This window comes from Triturus cristatus, chromosome 12 (assembly GCF_964204655.1).
Source record: "Triturus cristatus chromosome 12, aTriCri1.1, whole genome shotgun sequence".
In the NCBI taxonomy this organism is placed as follows: Eukaryota; Metazoa; Chordata; class Amphibia; order Caudata; family Salamandridae; genus Triturus; species Triturus cristatus.
The window spans coordinates 104,896,415-104,922,318 of record NC_140595.1 but is presented as its reverse complement, the minus strand read 5'-3'; positions in this window follow the sequence as shown (position 1 = coordinate 104,922,318).

The following is a 25,904-nucleotide window of genomic DNA, read 5'->3' as shown; positions in this document are numbered from 1 at the left end:
AGCTCGACAGCTTAGCACGAAACCAGAGTCCCGGTCCACACCACCTGGACACGACCGCAATGGACCCAGCCCTACACGTTTTTCCAGTGCTGTACCTGATACATCACCAGCAACTCATGGACCGCCGTGGACGCCGCCGCAGGTACGGAATAACACAAACACAACACATGGGCTGATACAGGGTCCAAATCCACATCAGACACCCTGGTGGGGACAGGAACACATCCACAAGTGCACCCACACATGACCCACCTGCCACAAAGTCACCCCTCTGCATCCTGGACACACATTTTCTGCGATCATGCCGCAATGTCCCGGTCACGTCACCGCAGCGGTGAAGACAAGGGAATACATGCCCACAATGCAGAAGGCAGGGCCAGCGCCAGGCATGGGCAGGGCACAAAGAGCACAGGGCCACATCTCCATCCTCCACACACGAGCACGCCCCCTGAAGGCACATGCCATGTGCCCCTCCTGTGCACCCCCATGCACAACAACAAGCAAGGTGAATCCACACCCTGTACCACACAACAAACAACCAGGGAGACAGACACTGCAGGAGCGGCTGCAGAGGAACACACAGCACAGTAGCACAGGGCCAGGGAAACACACACACCACAACAACACCACACTCAGGGCAATAAAAATGAGTACAAGCACCAAATGAATACACACACATACAAGGAACAAACATCCTACTGGACACACATCCTGTCACGTCACACATACATATCCCATACTGACACACAGACACATACACACACCACATGCCAACAGCAATGGAGCACAACAAATAGGAAAGCCAAAGTGAGGTGCACAGAAATGGAAGGCCATGGAGACAAACAACAAGCATGTGTACATCACATCAAGACAAGGAACATAGAACAACACCCTCAGACCATCAAAGCACACATGGCTGGTACAGTTAGTGAGGTCAAACCACAGACAGCTCAGTGCAACAACACAGGGAGACAGCAAGGCAAACTATATATAGGCACAAGGATGAAAGGAAGGCCCTGAAGTCAAACTGTGAACAGCCACACATGTATACAACTACTTCACAGGAGTACGCCAGTAGCACAACACCATGGCCCATTGACACACTCCATGACTGGCAAACACCAGTAGGAATCTACACACATACCCCCCCTCACACCAGCAGCACACAACACAAGTGTCAAACACACTGAAGGCTGGCAATACTTGCCAGTCAATACACAGACAAACAATCAAACACCCTGGGGGTAGCCACAAACACCACACACACACAGGGATGCCAGAACAAATGTCTGCACAAAAACAACAGACAAACTCATAACCCAACATAAACACACACAGAACCACAACAAGAACAGACATGCCCTGTGCAGCTAAACTGTGGAAAGGCAATGGGAGCACCGACACAACAGGAGTGCACAACCTCATCACACAGGAACAATGCACAGACAACATACCACAACACAGACAAGAAGTGCACCACCACAGAACAACACAGCCACATCAAACAAACAACAGATGCACAGGCAAAAAAATCACATAGCAAACACAGCAGGACATCAGGGGATGCAAACCAGGCAATGGCAAGGCAACATACACACACAGCACTGCATGCACAACAAGCAGTGTGTGCACACCAAGCATACCAGCCCCACACAGAAATGAGTGACATAACATTAACCCACACAACACCAATCCACACAGCACAAAGACAACAGCACACCCAGGAAGTGAAGCAGTACCACAGCCAACACACATACATACAACACAACACCAACAGATGCACAAGTCTGGGACAGAAAGGTGGGAACAACTTGACCAGAGGACTGGGCAGCACACACAGTTGAACTGCATATGAGCAACCATGACTGCCGAAAAGCACAAGAACATCACATATAACCCATTGGGGAAATGCCCTGAGTAACACATTGCTCCTAGCCAAAGAACTTCACCATAAAGCACAGTGTCACAAATGAAGTTATGGGGAGGCACTCACACATGTAAACCAAGGGGACAGCTGACATCAAAGTGAAGTCTACTGCATGTCAGTAGGGGACATGCCAGGAGTGTACCATACACAAATAGAGGTAGTGCAGACTCACAATGGATAGGCATCTGAAGCACAGATAGGGGATGGTATGACAAAACACTCAACATGCCATACTGGAGGCAAAAAGGCACCATGTGACAGCAATGCATGAGAAAACACAACCACAATGGCAGTGTGGAGCAGCAGGTCTGCACAGTCTCCACAAACAGTAACAAGACACATGGATGATCAACTAAACAAAACACTGTGAGAAAAACAACAAGTAGGAGTCAGCCAGAACTGCAAGGACACACCAACACACTGCACAGTGTACAACATACAACTCACACATGTGCATACAACCACATCCACAGGGCTGAACAATCAAAACAACAGGCAAACAACTCCTGGGTGACGGATGTATGTCGTTACAACGCACACTTTTACAATGCATGCACTTACAACGCATTTTTTACAACGCAACATCCACTACAACGCATTCCATTACATAGCATGACACTACAACGCATGTTTAAAAACTACCTTTACAACGCATTCCATTACATCGCATACTACCTTTACAACGCATACCATTACAACGCATAGTATAGGGGTAAAAATTACTATTCTAACTCCAGGGGGTGCAACAGTAGGGTAAGTGTTGGATTGCATTGTAATGGTATGCGTTGTAAAGGTAGTATGCGATGTAATGGAATGCGTTGTAAAGGTAGTTTTTAAACATGCGTTGTAGTGTCATGCTATGTAATGGAATGCGTTGTAGTGGATGTTGCGTTGTAAAAATTTCGTTGTAAGTGTAGTGCGTTGTAACAGTTGCGTTGTAAAGGTTGTTCACCCTGGGTGACACATGTGTGTAGTTGACAATGCAGGGACATGCACACATCAACACTCCTGACAAAGTCACCCACTTCACACTACACACATGACCACCCAAGAGCACACACTGAAAGTAAGCCATGGGACTAGGATGACTGGCCATCACAAGATGACCACACACATACACCACTGGGAATACATAAAGGAAGAATACACATACATGATGACCCTGGCTAGCCTGCATGCAATACTGTGGATAGAATCCCACTCTGTGCTGGCAGTGCCCCCAACCTGACATGTGTACAATATACCCAACATGAACAAATTAAGAAAATGACAACTGCTTTCCATTTAAAATTGACATCATTACCTCCACAAGTATCAGGGTCAGGAAGAACTGAAGTCCATGTCACCCCTGTAAAAAATAGAGTAAGTGAGCCAAGACATTGGCTATGTTGAAGTGGCACACAGACCATGTGGCACAGTAAACCATATACACACAGCAAAATAACTTTATTCAGTAAGGACACTGACAAAACAGACAACAGGACCATATGTCTTTATTCACATATTGCACAGATAGGCACCATGAGTAGAGAAGAGCAAGGCACAAAATGCAGAGTATTTTCATAAGAAGCTGCACAGGGAATACTTGAACACAGCCAAGAGCAACAAGGCCAGTTGGCAGGGCAAAGTGCAGAGTATGTCCATGAGAAGCTGCACAGACAAGGGGCACCCAGCAGTGAATGGCAAGGCCATTTGGCAGGGCAAAGTGTAGAGTATGTCCATGAGAGGCTACACAGGCAAGGGGCACACAGCAGTGACTGACAAGGCCAGTTGGCAGGGCAAAGTGCAGAGTATGTTCATGAGAAGCTGCACAGGCAAGGGGCACACAGCAAAGAGCAACAAGGCCAGTGGTAAAAACGAAGTGCAGAGTATGTCCAGGAGAGGCTGCACAGGGAATGTGTGCGACTGTACCTTTCCATGGTCAGCAACACAGTCAGGAGGTACCAAAGTGCAGTACAGGCCCACCTGTCTGAGAGACAGGTATGTGAGGGTGAATACTACTCAGACTTGGCTGTCAGGCGGACTAGGAGCTGGCTGTGTCTCGGGGACTGTTGGGGCACTTGACCGGGGAGAGAGCGGCCCAGCTGAGGTAGAGCTATCAGTGGCTTGGCAAGCCGGAGGGCTGCTTGGACCAGGTGGTGTAGTGGCACGTGGAGGTGGAGTCATGCAGACGGGAGACACGGTGTGGCTGGGAGATAGTGGGGGGTGCCTTTCCACTTCTTGGGGATCCTAACTGGCTTGACTGACTTTGGATCAATGGGAAGTGGTGTGGACACAACAGGCACACTCACCACCAAAGCTGCATCAGGGGCAGACGCTGGCACTCCCTCTGGGGATGTGCTGGATCCAGCGGAACGCTTTGCCTGGCTTCGCCTTTGCCACTCCATCCCCTGTTTACTAGGTGTTACCCCTTTAGTGCCCTCCTTCCCCTGCTTCATTGGGCTTGGAATGGGAGTCGAGATGGTGGGTGAATCTGCCTTGGAGCCCTTCCTAGGTGTACCATTGGAATGCACCACCTTCTCGGTGGGCACAGAAACTGTATTCTTCTCTTTGCGAGATGCTTTAGGGACAGGAGAGTCCTTGGATGGGGATGCCTCTGAGACATGTGAGCCTGAGTTCTGCTTCTTAGCATTTTTGCCCCTGGTGTCGCCTGACCGGCTTTTGTCCTTGTGCTCTGGAGTGGCTTTGGTCTTCTGTGGGGATAGTGTCTGCGTCTGTGACCGCTTGGGTTGTTGCTGCTGTGTGCTTCGTGTGCTGTATCGTGACTTTCAGGTATGTGGGCCGTGGTCACTATCATCAGACATGGCCAATGCCAGGGGGGTGGACAAAGGGACCGCAGCTGGACTGTGATTATGTGCCTGTTGAAGGGCTGACGTCACTGTGGAGGACAAAGCCTGGACAGTCCGGTGCAGCCCACCCACGTCTGAATGTATGCCCTCCATGAAGGCAACCACCTGGGCCAATTTCTTGTTGATGTCAATGAAGGCATTTAGGAGAGCTGTCTGGCCTACACACAGCTGGCGCAAAAGGTCCACAGACTCAGCACTGATGGCAGCAGGGGTGACAGGGGCAGGGGCAGCGGTGCCCGGGGGGAAGGACACTCTTCCCCTCTTACTGGGGCGAACACGGGCAGCACCAGAGGAAGTGGCTGGGAGGATGGGCACTGGTGGTTGTGTGGTGGAAGATGATGCAGAGTCCCCGTTCCCTGTGCCCGCCAACATGGATGCCTCCCCACTGGCATCAGATAATGTGGTACTTTGCGTAACAGTGCGTAGAAACTGGAAATTCAGGCATAAGTGAGCCATGTGATGACCACACAGCCCATCACCCTGCTAGTGGCTCCGTTCAAACAGACACACAACTAGCTCTGAGCACACCTAGGGACATGATGGGGGCACACTACTTGTTGCCACTGACAGATCTGAATGGAACAGGAGTGGACAACACAGACACAGACTACAACATGATATTCCACAATGGCCATGAGCCCATGCCACCCACCATGTTGTACTTTGGGGACCAAAGACTGGTGCACATTGTTGTCAGATGTGTAGGCCTCCCAAATCTGAGTGCATGCAATGGACGCATTGATGAAGGCACTCTCAGATCGGGCACACTGCCGTACCCTCAAATGGGATTCCCCAGTCTACCCCAATGCAGACAATACCTGAAGACCACGACTCAAAATGCAATGGGAATGCACAGTACTCAAATTACCTTTGTAAGTACAGGTAGGGCAAATGCATAACACCTGCACCCAGCCCAGCAGCCACTTACATGCCACTGCATCACACTACCAACGTCACATAGGCCAGCGCTGGCACAGGCTCTGTACACATGCAGGCACTCCCAGCCAAAGTCACCCTTTCCAGAATGCTCAACCCTGGCTTGCTGCTGATGCTCCTTCAAATGTGCATCCAGCTCAGGCTGTGTCACCGCCACGATGCGGCCCATTAGTGGTGTCATGCTGCACCGTGCCAAATGCCCAGTGCGAGGAAGCAGCCCCAAGGTCATCTCCGCCACGTTCTTTGCCAACCGGCTGATGTCATCCCACCTCTTGTGGCAGTGGGTGCACCGACGGTTTGTGACACCCAGAGCCCGCACCTTGGCCGCAATGGCCCTCTACACGGCCTTACGCTGGTCTACCTTGAGCTGCAGGCATGGGAGACAAGAGGGGGAAATGATCAGTGACATAGTGTTATGTACCTACAGCTCTCAGTACAGCAGCACGATACAAACTCATCACAAATCCAAAGATATGTCTAACTGAGACAAGAATACATCTCACATGGTAAATCCGCATGGGAAAAGCTGATGTAAATGCATGCAGGTGTGAGGGGGAACACAGTCCCTGCACATCTCACACACAAGCAGGATGCCAGCACTGAAACCCCTGTGTAGCCAGCCCACATCTCCAGTCCATTTATGGGTTGAACAACACATACATCACATATCAACCTGTGTTTGGGGGTAGACTAACTGTGTCCAAGACTGCTCAGCCCTCAATGTCCTTGCCCTGTAAATAGATAACTGTGTCATGGATGTCACATTGAGGGACTTGAACTCACAAATCCAAAATCCTCATCACAAGGCCGGTCGTGTGCAATCTACAGTGCTGAGATAGCTCATTGCTGGAGTGCAATGAGAAAAGACTGATGTAATACTCTGTAAGTGAAGTGATGTGTCTTTGTCTTATTGAGCGGAGACTGTGCAGGCCAGCTGGGCTCACAATGAGATGGACAACAGGGGCACACACAGCCATTCAGCCAAGCAATGACTGTCCTGACTCCTGCATGAACAAATTTGCAGTCTCTGGGAGCAGTGGAAATGTGAGGCTCCCTCCCACACATATATAGCCCCCTGGGGTAGTTTCAAAGGTGCCAAACTGCAGCACTTGGTGGTCCAGGTCTGCCTTTTTCAAATGCATCCAACGACCGCCTCCTCGGAGGCAGAGCACGCCTACAGTGATTTTCAAAATCGCATCATGCTACCGCAATCAAGGTTCCCATTGGATGTAAGGGCATACTCCATGGCGGTGCCACACAGCTGGGGCCCGGCAGTAGCTACCGCGATGGTGCATCTTTCAAATGCATCCAATGACCGCCTCCGCGGTGGCAGAGCACACCTACCGCGATTTTCAAAATTGCATCATGCTATCACAATCAAGGTTCCCATTGGCTGTAAGGGCATGCTCCATGGCAGTGACACACAGCTGGGGCCCGGCAGTAGCTACCGCGATGGTGCATCTTTCAAATGCATCCAATGACCGCCTCCGCGGTGGCAGAGCACACCTACCGCGATTTTCAAAATTGCATCATGCTATCACAATCAAGGTTCCCATTGGCTGTAAGGGCATGCTCCATGGCGGTGACACACTGCTGGGGCCCAGCGGTAGCTTCTGCGATGGTGCATCTTTCAAATGCATCCAACGACCGCCTCCGCGGAGGCAGAGCACGCCTACAGTGATTTTCAAAATCGCATCATGCTACCGCAATCAAGGTTCCCATTGGCTGTAAGGGCATACTCCATGGCAGTGACACACAGCTGGGGCCCGGCAGTAGCTACCGCGATGGTGCATCTTTCAAATGCATCCAATGACCGCCTCCGCGGTGGCAGAGCACACCTACCGCGATTTTCAAAATTGCATCATGCTATCACAATCAAGGTTCCCATTGGCTGTAAGGGCATGCTCCATGGCGGTGACACACTGCTGGGGCCCAGCGGTAGCTTCTGCGATGGTGCATCTTTCAAATGCATCCAATGACCGCCTCCGCGGTGGCGGAGCACGCCTACCGCAATTTTCAAAATTACATCATGCTACCATAATCAAGGTTCCCATTGGCTGTAAGGGCATGCTCCATGGTGGTGACACACTGCTGGGGCCCGGCGATAGCTACCGTGATTTGGGTGCCATACATTGACATGAGGCACCGCGATTTGGGTGGTGGGACATGCCAACCGCCATTTGGGCATGTCTCTGTGGCTATCACTACCGCACTTGTGCATTGGGGATTGCTGGTGACACACCGCTGGGGCCCGGCGGTAGCTACCGCGATTTGGGTGCCATACATTGACATGAGGCACCGCGATTTGGGTGGCGGGGCATGCCAACTGCCAATTGGGCATGTCTCCATGGCTATCACTACCGCACTTGTGCATTGGGGATTGCTGTTGACACACCGCTGGGGAGGTGGTAGCTACAACGATTTGGGTGGCATACAATCACAATGGCCATCTGGCAAACATCAACAGTGCACAGTGCCCACATGGTCAATGGCACATCATTGTGCACACGATGCCAATGTTCCATTTACTCCACTGGTGACTACACATGCCATGTTTCTGTATGTGATTTCGTCGATTGGCATGTACTCCCTCACATGTCACTTATGATATTGATGTTTGTGTACGCAGGACGGTGTTGTTATGGACTCTACAATGTGTACAAATGTCAATGTGTTGAGGTGCAGTGACAATCACAGCAGTGTTCGTCTCAAAGAATGCATTTTTGCATGTCCTCTTATGTCTGATCATGCACACAAACGTCATTTCTGCTCCGACTGTGGTCATTGTGTTGTGGGTGTGTGCCAGGTTCAGATGACGCATTAAGGTGTGTCAGGTTCAGCAGCTAGGTATGAGACAGTGGGGTTGATTTGTTACACATATGCTGGATGCTATACTCCCAGGCGTGCCCATGGTAAATGTGGCCATATCCCTATGTGCATTCACATTGACCGAGGTGGTGTTTGAGGTACTTGTTTTGTGTAAGTTGACAGGTGTGCCATTTGTGTAGCTGAAGGTGTCCCTACATGTAAGCTGGTCTGTAACTCAATTTTGATGACAGTCATTGTTGGCGTTGTGTCATCCAGAAAGTGAGATGCTGTGCCCATCTCATGATGTATTGCATTTACATGTGTCCACTTTCATCTCAACTAGGAGGAGACCAAATCTGCTTCATCACTTGACAGTGCTGGAGGACATGGAGGATGAGGCGATCATCTGGAAATGCCGTCTGGATAGAGCCACCCTGAGAATCCTTTGTGATATGTTGAAGCCCCACCTGCAGCCTCGCAGAACATATCCAACAGCTTTCACCCCCAACTTATAAGGTGATGGCGGCCCTGCATTTTTTTGCCACAGGATCATTCCAACACACGGTGGCCTGCGCAGGTGGGATGTCACAACCTATGTTCAGCATGGTGCTGAGTGATGTTCTGTCCGCCATGATGATCTACAAGGACAGATATATCAATTTCCCCAAGGGTTATGAATTGGCAGCTGTAAACGGAGATTTCTATCCCCTTGGACACATCCCCCATGTTGTTGGTGCCATTGATTGCACCCATGTTGGGCTTGTGCCACCACAGGCATGTGAGCACATTTACAGGAATCCTAAACATTACCACTCCATATATGTGCAAGTGGTGTGCCTGGCAGATATGATCATCTCACACATGTGTGCCAAATTTCCAGGCTCAGCCCATGACTCCTACATCCTGCGGAACAGCATTGTACCCCAGCTGATGGTTAATCTGCTTCCCGAGCGTGCATGAATTGTGGGTGAGTATGCCTAGTCGTATGGCATGCTGGGTGGGTGACCTGCTGCCCTCTGCCGCAGCGACATTGCAATGTTTATTTGTGTTTGTCATACCTAGGTGACTGCATATCCCAACCGCCCCTGGTTGCTGAGCCCACTGCGGAATCCCAGGACCCCGGCTGAAGTCCGCTACAATGATGCACATGGGAGGACACGTCATATGGTGGAGCGTACTATTGGTCTGCTTAAGTCACGTTTCTGCTGCCTAGACAAGACCGGAGGTGCACTGCCGTACTCTCCCGGGAAGGTGTGTCAGATTGTAGTGGCATGCTGCATGCTCCACAACCTAGCCATTCGCAAGGAGATTCCCCTGATCCTGGATGATGGTGAGGACCCAAGGCCCCCGCCTGCAAACCAACCCGTGTCCAGTGATGAGGACAGTGGAGAGGAGGAAGCAGTTGACCTGCGTCAACAGCTCATCACCCGCTACTTTACTTGAAGGTGGGTGACAATGTACAATGTACCCATTGTATGATGATGTTGCTGTTGTTGTGAAGGGGTATGTGAGATTTGTGACAGCAGCCAGTTATAGACTCAGTGGTAGTTGGCAATGTTTCTGGGACAGGTCATTTAGGAACATTTACAGGATGTGTATGTTGACACTTGTTGCCCATTGTGACATGTGCATGTTGGATTATCTTGATGGTAGGTGTTGCGTGATGTCTGTGATGCCACACCCCGACCAGTTAATGTTGTTCTGTTTTGTTTTCCTAGGTGCCTTCAACTTCTCCTTGCCTACATACGGTCCATACTCCTGGTACATTGTGATCATGTTGAAGACTGTACATCCTGGAATAAAGACGGAGTAGACACAACAACATGTGTGTAAGGATTTTTTATTTACAATGGTGACATGCGAGGGGGTGAACATTTACATTGAGTTGATTAGTGGAGCAGTGAGTTGACAGTAATGGTAACTGAGATAGTCGAGTAGTCACAACATTGATGTGGTGACCCAGTCCACGGACGGATGCCATTCGCAAGGCAGTGTGGGGAAGGACAGTCCAAAGAGTCAATGCAGTGGTGAAGAGGGTTGCCATCTTGGCTGGCTCTGTGACTGGCGTTTGGCAGGTGCTTTGCCTCCAGATACTCCCAGGGTTTTCTTAGGACGGCCCCTTGGTCGCATGGCAGGGGGGGGCCTGCTGCAGGGCCAGTGGGATCTGAGGACTCTTCCCTCTCTGTGGCCGCAGGGGAGGATGGTGAACTGTCATCCTGCGGCCCACCAGAGGGAGGTGGAGGTGTTGGTTGTGGCACAGGTCTGTCCCTCAGTACCGCCACTTGCTGGCCCAAGAGGTCCACAATTTGTCCCATGCGGGTGTCAATGGACCTCATTAGCAGGATGAACTTGCAGAACAGTTCGTCCGACTGGCCCGTTCGCCCCTGTTCATATGCCACAAGGACTCTGTTGATGTGGTCCAGGGATTGGGTCCCAGCCTCTTGTTGTCTGTGGGTGTCCCTGCCCCTCCCACCTACCCTGCTGCCACGGACCTGTTGCCTCACCACTGTAGGCACCCGCATCCTCTCCCTGCCCTCCTCAGTCGGTGGTGTGGGGTGGTCATCCTCTGGGACAGGGGGAGTGTTGCAGGCAGCGCTGGTGGTGGTGATGTTGGTGGTGGTGATGGTGGTGGTGGAGGACGCACAGGCCGTGACAGCAGGGGTCTACAGAGACATTTGTATTGCAGCAGATGTAGTGGGGGGGACAATGGGGTCCTGGGACCAGTTGCGCCCTGGCACACCAGATGGGCCGGCTTCGAGCTCATCATCCAGAGAATCCCGGGAGTCAACATCCGAGAGTCCATGTACCTTGGGGGGAGACTGGCTCTGCAGGTTGCTGGTGTTGTTCTCTGCTGTGAGGTCTTGGTCACCTGTGGGTCAGATGGGAAATGGTCATTGTAGTGCACCCCGCAACCTTTGTATTAGCTGTGTGTCATTCACTGTTTGTACACTACACAGTTGACTGATCATCACATTGTTTTCTATGTGCACTACTGTGCCTCATGACATGATGCTGTGGTACATGCATTACTTGTCCATGGTGTGAGGTGTCAATACATGCCATGCGCCACGTGCGCAATTTGTGATTACAGGGACATGTTGACATCTAGGGACTAGCACAACATATTATTTCATTGAGGACTCTTTGTTGATTTGTCTGACCTGGCAGACGTCACATCTGGCCATAGACTGGCCATTGTCATCTCCTGCATACCTTTGTCCTGTCATGTGCATATCTTGATTTGTACCACCAACCATGCTTTCTTATTTTTGAATGGTCCTTGCTGCTCTGGCCCCATGGCACTGCACATTTCAATAGGTGCTGTGCATGATTGTGCACAGACTTTCTTCTACATGTGCATTGGTCTGTCACACTTTGGTTGCTGTGACAGTTTCCTTTGCTTACCTGTGTGCACACTGTGCTTGGCAATGTGGTAGGTGTGCATATTTGTGAAATGAGAGGGCTGGTGTTGTCATATGGCACCATTTATTTTGTGACGAATGGGTGGGTGCACATACTGGCTACTTACCTGTTATGTTCTCACATTTGGCTTGGTTCTGTGACACATCTGTGTGTGCGTGGTGGAGGCTTACATCCTGCTCAGTGGTGTCACAAGACAGAATAATATGTCTACCTACCTGTTAGTTTGTTTGGTGTACTACAATGGCTTCCACCTGCGTATGGGTGGGGGAGTGCTCCATCCTGCTCAGGTGTGGGACAGGGGGCATGGTGGGAGTAGTGGTACAGGCCTCCCACCCACAAACACCCTCCCAGGGAAGATGGCTACCCACCTGTAACTTTGATGTGGGTGATATAATGGCTGACACTAGCTCCTGGGTGGGGTGGGGTGAGGGCTCCTTCTTGCTGATGCTGTGGGACAAGGGGGCCTGGTGGGAGTTGTAGTACTGGCTGCCTGTACACATGCCCCCATGGTAATATTGCTCGCTATGTTTGCGGTGAATGTGAATGAGTGGATGTTGGATCTGTGAGACATGTTTTTGGGAGTGTATGGTGCAGATGAATGGAATTTTTTCTAGGTGGTGTAGCTTTGTAGTTGTGCAAGACAGTACATATCAGTGTGGTGGTAGTCATTTGTTTGTACTTACCAGCCTCCACTCCCCCGGGTACTCCTGTGAGACTCTCTGGATGCAGTATGGCAAGCACCTTCTCCTCCCATGGTGTGAATGGTTTTGGCGGAATGAGAGGGCCACCGCCAATCCTCTGAGCCAGCTCATGGTTCTTGCTCCTCTTCTATTTGACAACCCTCTTCAGGTCATGCCACCGCTTCATGATTTTATTTTTTGAACGCGGGGTGGTCCCTACTGCATTGACCCTTTCGACTATCCTTGCCCACATTTGCGTTCTTGTGGCTAATGGTGTCTGTTGGACCAGGCTACCAAACAGTTGTGGCTCCACTCTGACTATCTCATCTACCATAATAGTCAACTCACTCTCTGTGAATTTGGGAATTTTGTGTGTTGCCATGGTGTGTGGTGTGCAAAGTGGTTGTGGGTGCAGGAGTGTGAGTGGTGGGTGTGGTTGTAATGTGTATGGTGTGTGATGTGCAGGGGGGTTAGTAGTGCAGGTGTGGAAGTGGTGGTGGTGCTGTGTGTGGTGTAGCTAGTGATGTTGTGTTGTTTGGCTCTCCTTTACGCTGGGGGTGTATGTCCCTTCACTCCTGGAGTATTGTAAAGGATTGTGGTCAGGGAAGGGGCTGGTTTTACACTCAGCTATGTGGGTGTGTCCAAATGGGGTATTGCTGTCAGGTGTGTTGTGTGTGTTGTCCTGGGAATTGTATTTTTCTTTTTGCCATGTGGTTGTGTCATTGGGGTGTGTTTTGTGTTTTTGGGGGGCATGGCTAGTTTGCTGTGCGCACTTTTAGGCCTTATTGTGGGGTGTTTCATTTGCCCGCCATATTTTTCACGGATCGTCCGCAACGGTGGCTATGCTGCAGCTCTTCCGCCGGTTCTCCCATTCATCCCTGTTTGCGACCGCGGCAGTCGGAAACAGCGGAACGTACCGCTGAACCATCGGGGATATCCTAATTTCCCGTGCGGTGTCTCCGCTATACTTGCGGTGGGTTGGTGTTTTTCCGCCGCGAATGTGACCGCCGCGGACTGATTTTGGCCATCTCTGCCCGCTATGGCGGTTTTTCTTGGCCCCGTTCCGCCGCGGTCGGTGTGGTTGGGCAGTTGAGCCTAATTTCCCCACCGGTTTTTCCACGGTACCGACGGGCGGTGGTTTTCTGCTTCCATGGCGGTTGGGGTGGTTTTCCGACCGCCATCCTAATAGACCCCTAAGTGTCAACCCACTTGAGCGATCAGTTCTCTTGCACTGTAAAAGATTACTTGTTGACATTCAGTTAAAAAGAAGTGTACTTTAATGCCAGTGCTGTTTGGCCAATACTCTACTCTGGCAGTGCTGTTCTTCTTTCCATTGTAATACTTCTTTTTTTTTCATCTTGTGGGTTTAAGTTCTGTCTTCAGAATGGAATAAATGAAATACATTAGTACCTTTAACAGCCAATACAAATCATATTATCCTCTATTGTTTATTCAAACAAAAAAGGGTTTCTACACCTCTGTGCAATAAAGCATCTTCTCTGCAGATCTATATTTTTATCAATTAAAAACAAAGTTTACTTTTTTTATTTAATTTAGTTTATGGCAAGGATGCGTATTCTTATTTTTGTCTTATTTTTGTGGTATGTGTTTGCAGTCAAAAAACAAATATAATCATGGCACCTTGTTGTTTTTGCAAATCTACTGGCTTAGCCAAGGCAGTTAGAGAACAGGTAATCCTGCTGGTGCAGTGACAGAATATTGAGTAAAAAATATTGAGTTGCACAAATCTTGAGTCATTAATATCGTGGGTCATAAATATCGACAGCAAGAATATAGTGTTTAATATCATTTACCAAAATATTGTTTTTTTTATAATGTTATCTACTTTAGTTTATATTTTATATGTATGTGATGTATTTTATTGTACAGAAATTGGTTGTATTTTTAATATATGTGTTACATTTTTAGTAGTTATTCATTTTTTTTAATTAGAATTATGTGTTTTTAGTTCCATAGCGGGTTATGGGTTAATAGGGGAATAGGTTGGGAAGTAATTGAATTATATTAAATTTATTGATTATTTTTAAGTATTAATATTTGTTTACTTGAGATTTTATAGTGTTAAATGTGTAAATTAATTTATTGCTAATTAATTATTAATTGGTTGGTAATTAATTGTAATTAATGTTGGTAATTCTGTCATTTATTGTAGGTGTGTGTTGTGGTGTTTATAGGTGTAAAGGGTGGGAAGGGTGGGAAGTAATGTATTTGTAATTGATGAATTAATAAGTAGTTGTTAATTAATAATTGTAATTAATTAATTGGTAATTAATTGTGGTCATTGTGTAATTAATATTATGGACATGTTGTGGTGTTTATAGGAGTAAAGGGTGGGAGGTAATTCGTTTTTAATTAATTAATATATAGTTGTTAATTAATGTTAATTATTTGATATTTATTTTTAGTAATTGTTTATTTTTTATGTGTTGTTTTTAATTTTAAAAGGGTAAAGTGTGGGTATTTAATACATTTTAATTATTTAAATATTAGTTGTTAATAGTAATAGTCTTTAATTGAAACAAATGTTTTAATTGTTTTTTATTATTGTATAGTTTAATTGAGGCATGTGTTGTGGATATTATAGTGTTAAAAGTGTGTGTAGTCAATACATGTTTATTCGTTTTTTTAATTAATAATTATTATTTAATTGATTATTAATTATGTTAATTATGAAATACATGTAATTAAACATATTGAAGTGTTTTGGTATAGGTGTGGTGTTTAGGGTAGGAAATAAAAGAAATACATTTATGTTTTAAATAATTTTTGGTTTGTAACTATTTTCTAGTTTAAAAGAATAATTTTTTATACAATTTTTTGTTTTGTTTTATATAATATTTGTAGGGTTTTGTTATATGTAATAATATTATAATATGTGTTCTTTTTACATGTTTAATTTGATTTTTTCTTTTTTTAAATATTGTTTTTTACTTTTTAGTATCCTTATTTTTTTTTTTTTAAATGTTTGAGTGCGAATAGTAATTTTTGTTTCTCCGCTATTCAACACTTTTCCTAACTTTCCACTCACTGGAGTGGGATTAGTAATTTTTATCTCTCCGCTATCTAGTACTTTCCCTGCTGTTGCACTCACTGGAGTAGGAATAGTAATTTTTACTTCTCCACTATCCAGCACTTTCCCTATTGTTGCACTCACTGGAGTTGGAATAGTAATTTTTACCTCTCCGCTATCCAATACTTCCCCCACTGTTGCACTCTTTGGAGTGGGAATTGTAATTTTTACCCCTCCGCTTTCCCTACTGTTGCGCTCACCGGAGTGGGAATAACATTTTTTACTCCTCCGCTATTCAACACTTATCCTACTGTTGCATTCAGTGGGGTGGGAATAGTAATTTTTCCCCTCCGCTATCCAACACTTTCCCTACTGTTGCGGTCTTTGCAGTGGAAATAGTAATTTTATGCCCTCTGCTATCCAACACTTTCCCTACTTTTGTTTTCACCGGAGAGAGAATAGTAAAAAACAAGGTTTCTTTATTTATTGCTAGTTCTCTGTTTAACTCTAAACATCAGTTTCTGGCAGAGACCCAGAGTAAATTGAAGCTCCAAGTGTTTATTTATCAGGAATGCTGATGCCTGGCTCCTACAGCAAAATAAATAGCTAGACATAGCAATGTAGCGGTAAGTTATTTTGAGAAAAACAGGTTGGATTAATGAGGTGTGTGAGGGAGAGCCTCAGTGCTATGCAAATGCAGACAGTCATTCAATGTACAGAAATATTCCCAATTTAAAGTCTTTCTACTTAGGTCGTAAGCAGAAGTGCAGGTTACATCCCTGTAGAAAAGATAGGAAGATAGGAGAAATATGGGCCTCTTCTTTTACAGTTCTAATGTTTGTATTCATTGACCTCAGTCACCACGATAGACATGGACTGGTGTATAACAAAGGCCATGAATGCACGCTCAACAAATAGCCATTGGGAGCAGAACCGATTATCAGTGTTTTAAATGGGTGGGAACTCTCAGGTACTGAGGACCCGTATGTCTTTCATTTGAAAGGGTAAGTACTGGCACTCAATCAATCAATCAGTAGATATGTAGAGCGTTACTTTTCACCCGTAACACTCATCTGCAGTAGTGTAACCCTTTTAATGGGAGACTACCAGCACTTCTTAATAACAAACTGGTGCCCTGAGATACTTTAGTACCTGTGCTTTTATATTTCTATATCAAGAATGGGCGTCACAGGCCAATATTCACTTCACATACCTCTCCTGCACAACCAAACAGGATCACACACCGCCTCTTATCACACCTTTGCTTCAAAACAGCACCTGCACTCTGCTTTCAAAAATCACTCTCTGCTTGGACTTTGCAGTCATTAGGGGCCTCATGTAGGTAAATAAAATTTACCGATTCTTAAATACCGAACCGTACCGAATCGGTATTTAAGACTCGGTAAGTTATATGTAGGTAATAATTCGGTAATATTTACCGAATCGGTAACATTCGGTATTCAAGAATCGGAATTTACCGAGGTGGTATTTACCGAATCGGTAAATACCGATTCGGAAAATACCGAATCGGAAAAACGAAATCACATGACTGTTTGAAACAGCCAATCCTGTGCAACCAAACCCCACCCAAGTAGGAAGTGGCCACACCCAGGCAGGTGCACTCAATCAACAGACTCAGGAGAGGCTGGGAGTGCAGAGGAGAGGCAGGGAGCCAGTGCCTGATTGTTGAGATCAAACTTCAATATGTCCAGCCAGAGGACAGGAGGGGAAAGGAGGCGCAAGGTGAAATTCAGCCCCAAGGAACTCCAGGTGCTAGTGGAGGAGGTGGTGAAGCAGCACCAGAAGCTTTTTGGGAGGCAATCCCTGCAAGTGGCAGAGTGTGAGAAGCGCACTATTTGGCTGGCAATCCAGGCGCAGGTAAATGCTGTGGGAGTGACCCACAGGGACATTGACGTACTAAAAAAACGCTGGTACGACCTGCGCATCGTGACTAAGAGGAAGATGGGGGACATCCAGAAGGAGGCCAGCCGGACAGGAGGTGGAAGTAACAGGGCACCTGCCCTCACCGAACTGGAGGAGCTGGTGCAGTCGACAATCGAGCCCGAGAGTGTCGTGGGCCTTGGGGATGCCGACAGCTCTGCCAGAGCCGCCACCCAACAAGGTAAGAGGAATGCACAGCAATGTAGCCCCCCCTACCCCTATCCCACATCCCCCATTGTGAAATGAGTATCCCACTCCAGTCCATGTGTTACTGCAGACAGGCAATGCATTATGGGAGATGTAGTCAGGGATCCCCCACCATGAACAGAATAGCACAGAACAATGATGCATGGTACACACATTAGCCTAAAGCAGACAGAGGACTATGTGAGAGTGTTCCATCAATTTATTGTCAAGCTTGCAATGCATGCCTTCAGGTACACTGAGCTGATGTTGCATTTCTGTCCACAGACGTAACATCGCGCAGGACTGCACATGGCACAGGAGAGGGGGCACACCGTCAAGCCAGTTCAGCTACGGGCAGCACAAGTTCTGGCCAGAGAGCGTTGCCACAGCCACCATCCCCAGTACCTGAGCCAGCATCCCCAGTACCTGAGCCAGCATCACCAGTACCTGAGCCAGCATCCCCAGTACCTGAGCCAGCATCACCACTCATGCTGGAGTCACCGGCCACATCACCGCCTGCAATAGTGAGGTCGAGGAGGCGTGCTGCTGCCAGGCTGCGCGTGTTACACACATCATCTGATGACAGCAGGGGCCCGGAGCCAAATACTATGCCCCAGGATGGGAGACATACCACTGTGCCCTCCACCTCACAGGGAGAAGACACAAGTGCAGGACGGCGCCGCAGGTCGCGTGAGCAAAGTCCACCACCAATCGATCACAGCCATGGGGTCTTTGGGGGCCTTGAGGCCAACATGTTAAAACAACAGCGCCTGCAAACAAAGGCAGTCATTTCAGTACAGCGGCATGTGCGGGGACTGAGAACCACATTCAAACACATGGACAGGAACATCTGCGCAATGGCGGCGGGGATTACTGACATGGCAGCGGGCCTGCGGGACGTGTCACAGTCCATGCAGCTGTTGTGCAGCAAGTTGGACGCAGATAGAGCTGCAAGGCGCCGGGAACGGCAGAGGGGAGACAGGCACACCAGGGCACTCAACCGCCTGGCAACTGCAACATCACTACTCTGCCGGCGCTCAGTGAACATGCAGGAGGGCCTGACACACTGCAGCAGCGACGTCACTAGGGGGATGGTGCAGGTCACCAGTGCCCTGGAGGTCCTATTGACCAGTCAGGCGGCCACAAGTGGTGCAGGGGATGCTGCTGAAAGCATGGACACCAGCAGCAGGAGCAGCATCACACCCCCGTCCCAGAAACACGCAGGAGCAGCAGGCGGCATGGGGCTGGCACCAGTGAGGAGGCTGAATCCGTGCCATCCCACAATGTAGCGCGTGGCCGCAAACTTTGATGCTGCACCGCGTAGCAATAGACTATTGGGTGACGTAACCCTGGACTTCACACTTGTGAATGAGCAATGTTGCCAGAATGGCATTATCCTTGTTTAGTGGCGTAGTGGCGCATTATTAAACTACGTCATTACAGACAACAACTGACTGTGTCCCCTTACTTACTCAGAAATAGTTGCATGTGATCTCTGCCCGTCTCTCTCTCCCATCTGTTGCTGTTGACACTCCAGCAGCGTTGTCCTCTGGCTGACCTGATTCATCATCATTGTCCTCAAAATCTATTAGTTCCACCTCTGTACCTCTCTTTGTGGCAAGGTTGTGCAGCATTGCACAAGTGGCAATGATCTTGCAACAGATGATGGGTGTGTACTGGCGTGCACCTCCGCTTTTATGGAGGCAGCGGAACCTGCTCTTCAATAGTCCGAACGTGCGCTCCACCACATTTCGTGTAGATTTGTGTGCCACATTATATCGTCTCTCACTCTGGGTTGATGGGTGTAGGTAGGGAGTCAGGATGAATGACCGCACGGCATATGCACTGTCGCCTAGGTGAGTTAAAGGGAACCATCAGTCACATGCCTCAATACACTATGATTTGCACTAAGTATTAGGGAGCGTGACTGTGACTTACCTAGCAGGTATCCTTCTCCAAATTCTCCGGCAAGCACTCTTATGTAGATCCCACTGTTCTGGAAGATGTAGGAGTCGTGGGTGCTCCCAGGAAACTTCGCAACAATGTCAGTGATGATGTTCCCTGCATCGCAGATTACCTGCACATTGATGGAGTGGGTGGACTTTCTGTTCCTGTAGATGTGCTCAGTGGCAGCTGGTGGGCAGATTGGGATGTGTGTGCCATCAATACAGCCGATGACATGGGGGAACTGTGCCATGCGATAAAAGTCAGTTTTAGTTTTCTGCAGTTCAGCCTGTGTGTTTGGGAAGCTGATGTAGTGGTGCATTCTCTGCATCATGGCATCCAGGAACTTCCTGAAGAAACGGGACAGGCAACTCTGGGATACACCGCCCACCGCAGCTATCACCACCTGGTAACTTCCAGAAGCAAGTAGATGTAGGCTGCAGAGAACCTGCACATGTGGTGGTATGGCATGCGCCCTTCTTGTTGGCTGGTCCAGGAGTGGGTGCAGGTCCCTTATCAGGTCCATGATGGTTTGTGGGTGTAGCCTGTACCTTTCATGTATCTCTGCGTCAGTCTGTTGAAAGAGTGTGATGCGCTGTCTGTAGATGCGTTCCTCCCGTCTCCATATCCTCAGACCTGCTGCCTGTAGACGTAGGCGCCTTGCAATGACATACAGAGCGGCCATGTTGTCCACGCTGATGCATTTTGGAATTTCTTTTATGCACTGTTGATGATTACCACCTGCTTTCAATCTGTGTTAATTACCGACTCTTAATTACCGAATTTCATGGATTTCTAAATTACCGAATTTACCTACATGTCTTTTTCCGTTTTACCACTTCATATTTACCACTTCATATTTACCGAATCGGAAAATATGTATTCGGTAAATATGAATCGGTATTTTAGAAATCGGTAAATATGAATCGGTATTTACCGCTTCATATTTACCGAATTTTGGTTTTTGGCCTCCTACATCTCACTTGACTAAATACCGGTCGGTAACGGGAAATTTACCGAATTTCGGCCGTTACCGACCGGTATTTGGCTACCTACATGAGGCCCTAAATGTGGTATTTGAACACAGACGTGTCACTGTGTACAGTCTGCTCATTGTCCCAAGACAACACCACCTGAATTATCTGATTTCTAGTCTGGTGGACGGAGATCACTACATTGGGACAGAAGATGACAATACCTCTGTCACCCCAAGGGACCTCCACCCACCAAATATGGAGTTATTCACAGGCCATACGGACATCTCTCTCATTATGACATACTACAAGGTCTGCCATACTCCAAATCACACCCTTAGAGTTTCTTTTTTGTTGTTGTTTGTCCTCATTTGTCAAAACAGTTGAAACTTGGAGATAAAATGGGTTTACGGCTTTTTTCGGGCATACAGTACGAGGGGTGTTCGGTCACTCCTTTACGGAGGGGATGTAGTACATCTCGGGCCCTCAATTGGCCTAGCCGCTTTTCCATTGTCTCCAATCATACAGGTGCACTCGGACTTTCCAGCTCAGGGCTGCCGATCCTTCTTGACCGCTCCTGAACAATCTCTGACAGCCTGTAGTACTGCTTCTTAATCATAAGACTAAATAACAAGACAAAAGGAACAAAGGAATCAAGTTAAAGCAAGGAAGAAATCAAGGGTGTAAGACTAAAGTAACATGCTAGTAGCGTTTTACCCTAAACAAGATGTATTCTTCCACCAGTTATCTCATAAACTCCAGAATTTTGTTCTTTTTGTGATGTAAATTGCTCTGTCTAGTTTTGCAATTCTATGTATTGAGGTGCACCATTCGTGTTCTAAGGGGGGGACCGGTAAAATCCATTTAATGCACAGCTCTCTACGTGCCAGTAATATTAACATAAAAAATAAGGGTTTTGTGTTGTCTAGATAAAGTAGTTGTGGAGTCTTCATCCGGAATTACCCCAAATATTACCAGCGCTAAACTCACCTTAATTTCGCGCCCCACAATACCGGACAATGTTACAGCCACTTTCTCCCAAAAGACTTGGATGGAAGGACACCGCCAAAACATATGCACTTCTTTTGCATTGACTTCACTGCATTTTGGGCACTTCTTCAAGGCTTGTAGGCCCATTTTTTAGAGCCCTCGAGGGGTCCAATATGCCTTATGAATAGAAAATAAATGTTTTTTTCTTAGAGGTGCAGACTTCACACTGTGCCATAAAAAAGATAGAGATACTTGCCATAATATGTCTAGCTCATAATCCAGCAGCTCCTTCCTCCAATTCGTTTTAAACCAAGGCTGTGCTTCTTCGTGTGGCTGTATCAGCATCCAGTACCACATTAAAACTTTTTTTTGACCAAGTGGGCACGAAATTATTTTTGACTCAAAAAACTTGTTTCCTTTCTTGCATTTTTTCCTGGCTTTGGACCAATTTAACAATTGATAGTACTTGAATTTGCAGATAGTTACTTCCGGAATCTCCTGCATTTTTTGCCAAGAAATTAGATATGGACCCTCTAGCAACTGACCCCATCTGTAGATTCCTTTTTCCTTGATTGGCACTGCTAGAGAGTCTTGTAGAAAGGCTGGTGTTCCAGGTGATCTCCAAATTGGGGGCGTAACAACTATAGTACGGGATTTGTAATATGCCCCTAATTAGTGACCATACTTTACATGCTGTTTGGAGAATTTTTAGTCTCACCTTTTTGAAATATTTTGGATCTCCGAACTTAAAGAGAAAAAAGTTGGATTGATCAGAAGGGCCAGAAGTAAGGGCTTGAAATAATGGTATCATTTAGCAATTGCCTGAACATTTTTAGATAGAAGGCTCTCTGATATTGGAGGAGCTCTGGGCTTGCAATACCTCCATTTTCCTTTTTTTCCCTTAGCTTCCGCCAAAGCTATTCTAGGTCTTTTTTTTCCCCAAATAAAACTGGAAAAAAGGCCTTGAACTTTCTTTAGCCATTGCTTCTTAAACTCCAGTGGACTCGATTCGAATAAGAAGGTGTATTTGGGTAAAATTGACATTTTTAAAAGATTAGACTTGCCTAGGAAGGATAAGGGGAGAGATTCCCACTGTTGTAGTTGTTTTTTGACCTTAGAGGTAACCTTGTCAAAATGGCTAATGATTCGAGATTCTGGACCACCTCAATCCCTAAATATCTGATATTTTGTCGAACTAAATCACTCCTATAGTTTGTGTTCCATTGCATAATCTCTGTCTTTGCTGAGTTGATGGTGTATCCAGATATTTCGCCAAACCTTTCCAGCAATTCCCATATGAATGCAATTGACTCTTGTAGCTGACCAGTAAATATCATCAGGTCGTCTGCATAAAGCCCGATTTTCTTTTGCCACCCATTACAGGAAAATTGTATAATGTCCCTACATGCCCTTAATTTAATGGCGAGAGGTTCAATGTATAAGTTAAATAATAGTGGGGAAACCCTGCCTTGTGCCCCTACCTATTTTAACCTGCTTAGATAAATTGCCATTCACTAAAATTCGGGCAGAAGGGTTTTTATATAAAGCCTTAATTGCAGAGACAAAGGTATGATCCAGATTAAAACTCTGAATTACCTCTTGAAGAAAAGGCCAACTGACCCTGTCAAAAGCTTTGGCAGCGTCGCATGTCATCACTGTCAGGGGGCTGGCGCTTTCCATTGCTAAATCTATTGCGCCGATTTGTTCATGAGTCAAATCATGTAAATGCCTGCCCTTCATAAAACCTTTTTGGTCACTGTGAATCAAAGAGCCGACCATCCGATCCAACCTTTTCGTTATTATCTGTGTGTACAATTTATAATCGCTGTTAAGAAGGGAGATCGGCCTGTATGATTCGCATACCTTTGGATTTTTATTGGGTTTTAACAAGATGACTATCGTGGCTAGGTCCCAGGATGGGGTAAGATCATGGTTTAGTGGATGGGGAATATCAACAGAAAGTGGTGGATGTCTTGTCTGCCTCATTCAGAGTATATAGGCATGTATAAACTTTTATTAGGGCTGACAGGCCATCAACCACTTTACGCAGACGTCATTTTTCCATGAAAACTATACACAGGCACTAAATCTCCAATAACTACTCGTGCCATGGACCAACATGACTTTTGTTTCAATCTCCTACTTGGCCTTATTTTCCGATACTCTTAAACAAAGTAATGAGATAACCAACCACTAATTCGCAGTCTCCTTAACTCTTATACTACCTCCTTGCACCGCAAGGCTCCAAAGCCTCTAGTCTCCCTCCAAGCACTTCTGTAGCAAGGTTGTCATGGGGGGGCCTCAATGCGCACAAGGAAATTAGCTTCAGGCTCTAATCGGGTATTAAAATAGAGTCCTGTTCGTGGTGAACCCAGACAAGTCTAAGCCAGAGCACCCGCAGAACCAATGATATCTCCTCTCCTGTCAGCCCCATATGTAGTCAAAGACATTTCCTCCCCCTCGAAACTCCCCTTTGGTTTTTATAGTCATCTGCTGCCTCAGCATTCATGGACACCACTTTTCAAATTCCTCAACGAAAGGGTTCTATATAATGATATTGGTTGCCTTTCTAACCGTGCAATGGTCTATCATCCAAAGACCCCAAATGTGAGAGTTGGAACACGGCCACTGTCCTTGCTGAGTTGCTGGACCCACTAACGCACAAGCAAGTCATTAAAGTGGTGTCAAGGAAACCCAGCATGGAAGTAACCCCAGAAGGCACATGCTCCCTATTTTAAGCTTGGTGACGCTGCGACATAGACACGATTTTTAGATCCTGAAATATTGCATGATGGTTGTAAAAAGGGTATGGCGGCATCCCTCTGGTGTCCTCCAGAACTTGAAGTATGAGATGAAGGTAAAAACTATGATGTTCATAAATCCCAAGGCGGCTGGAGAATTTCTCTCCATCACGAAGGAGGATGGAAGTGAGGAAGAGACTTGACTGTGGACGTTATAGGAAGGCATGCAAGCACTTGGAGACGCAGGAATTGATCAATGTCTTTTCTTCAGTTATGGGTTGCTGAATGTTATGATAGTGGTCTATGTGCAGAAATTGAATGATGTATTGAGAGGCTGGATTATATATATATAATTTCCCAGCTATTTCATTGATAGTGACGGCTGTTGTTGAAATTGTACCACTTCCATTAGGTTGACTTTGCCTTAGTTTTGTTCATTTTGCTCTACTTGGATGCTATATATGTTAACTCTTTAGTGCCTAATAAAATGATTTAAACCTAAAAAAAGCACAACTAAAGGTGACCCATAAGACATGAATACCCTAACCAACTATGCCATAGGGCGCTGCATGTGCAGGGGGTGAGGAAAGCAAAACACAAAGTTAAATCTCTAGTGTGAAAAGAGAGCTCCAACATTAATGAAAACAAAGACATAAATCATCAGTGAGGGAGTAAAGGTTAAAAAATAACTCAAACCACAATTGTCACTTAGAGGAAGACATGGAAAGCTCTAATGTTGACAAGTCCTTGAGAGGACTTTAATCTGCAGGCCCACGCTGTAAAATTTGAATTTTAATGTAAACACCAGAGTCTGGAACAGGCCCAATGAACATTCAGTTTCCAAGTATTTATTTGCAATAGTCACGTGGAGCTATTGAAAACATTATCGCTTTGGGCATGCGGCTACCAGCACATTTTGGTAAAACAAGTTTCAGTACTTAGCTGGAGTAATGTTTACCCTCCTTACTGAGAGAACAGGCTTCCAGGGTGAATTTCCTTCTACCGCTCTACGTGGATGTGAACATCTGAGTGATGCCATCACCCACCCACATGAGCATGGGGCTTTGGCTTGACAACCAACTGTAGTCTGGGAGTTGTTGCTTTGATCAATTCATTGAACATAAATGCACCAACACAGCTGCAAGCAATGGTTCATGATAGGAAAGGGAATAGACTGAAAATCAATTACTCTGATAATCTGACAAGTCTACCCCTGTTGTGCGTCAATGCATTTATTAATGTCAAAATCATGTTATATTTATGGAAATATTATGAACGTTATCCACATTTTGCAAACTACACCCCTTGGACCATGTCAAGACGATAGGTTGGCAGGGGTAGGCCTTCTAAATCATATCTCATCCAATGGAAGTACTAGGATTATTTTTATGAAAACATTGAAATTAATCTTAGAGCTGCATGTTGTACTCACTGCAACTATAAAATGTGCTTAGGTAGTTCACGTATGTATTGG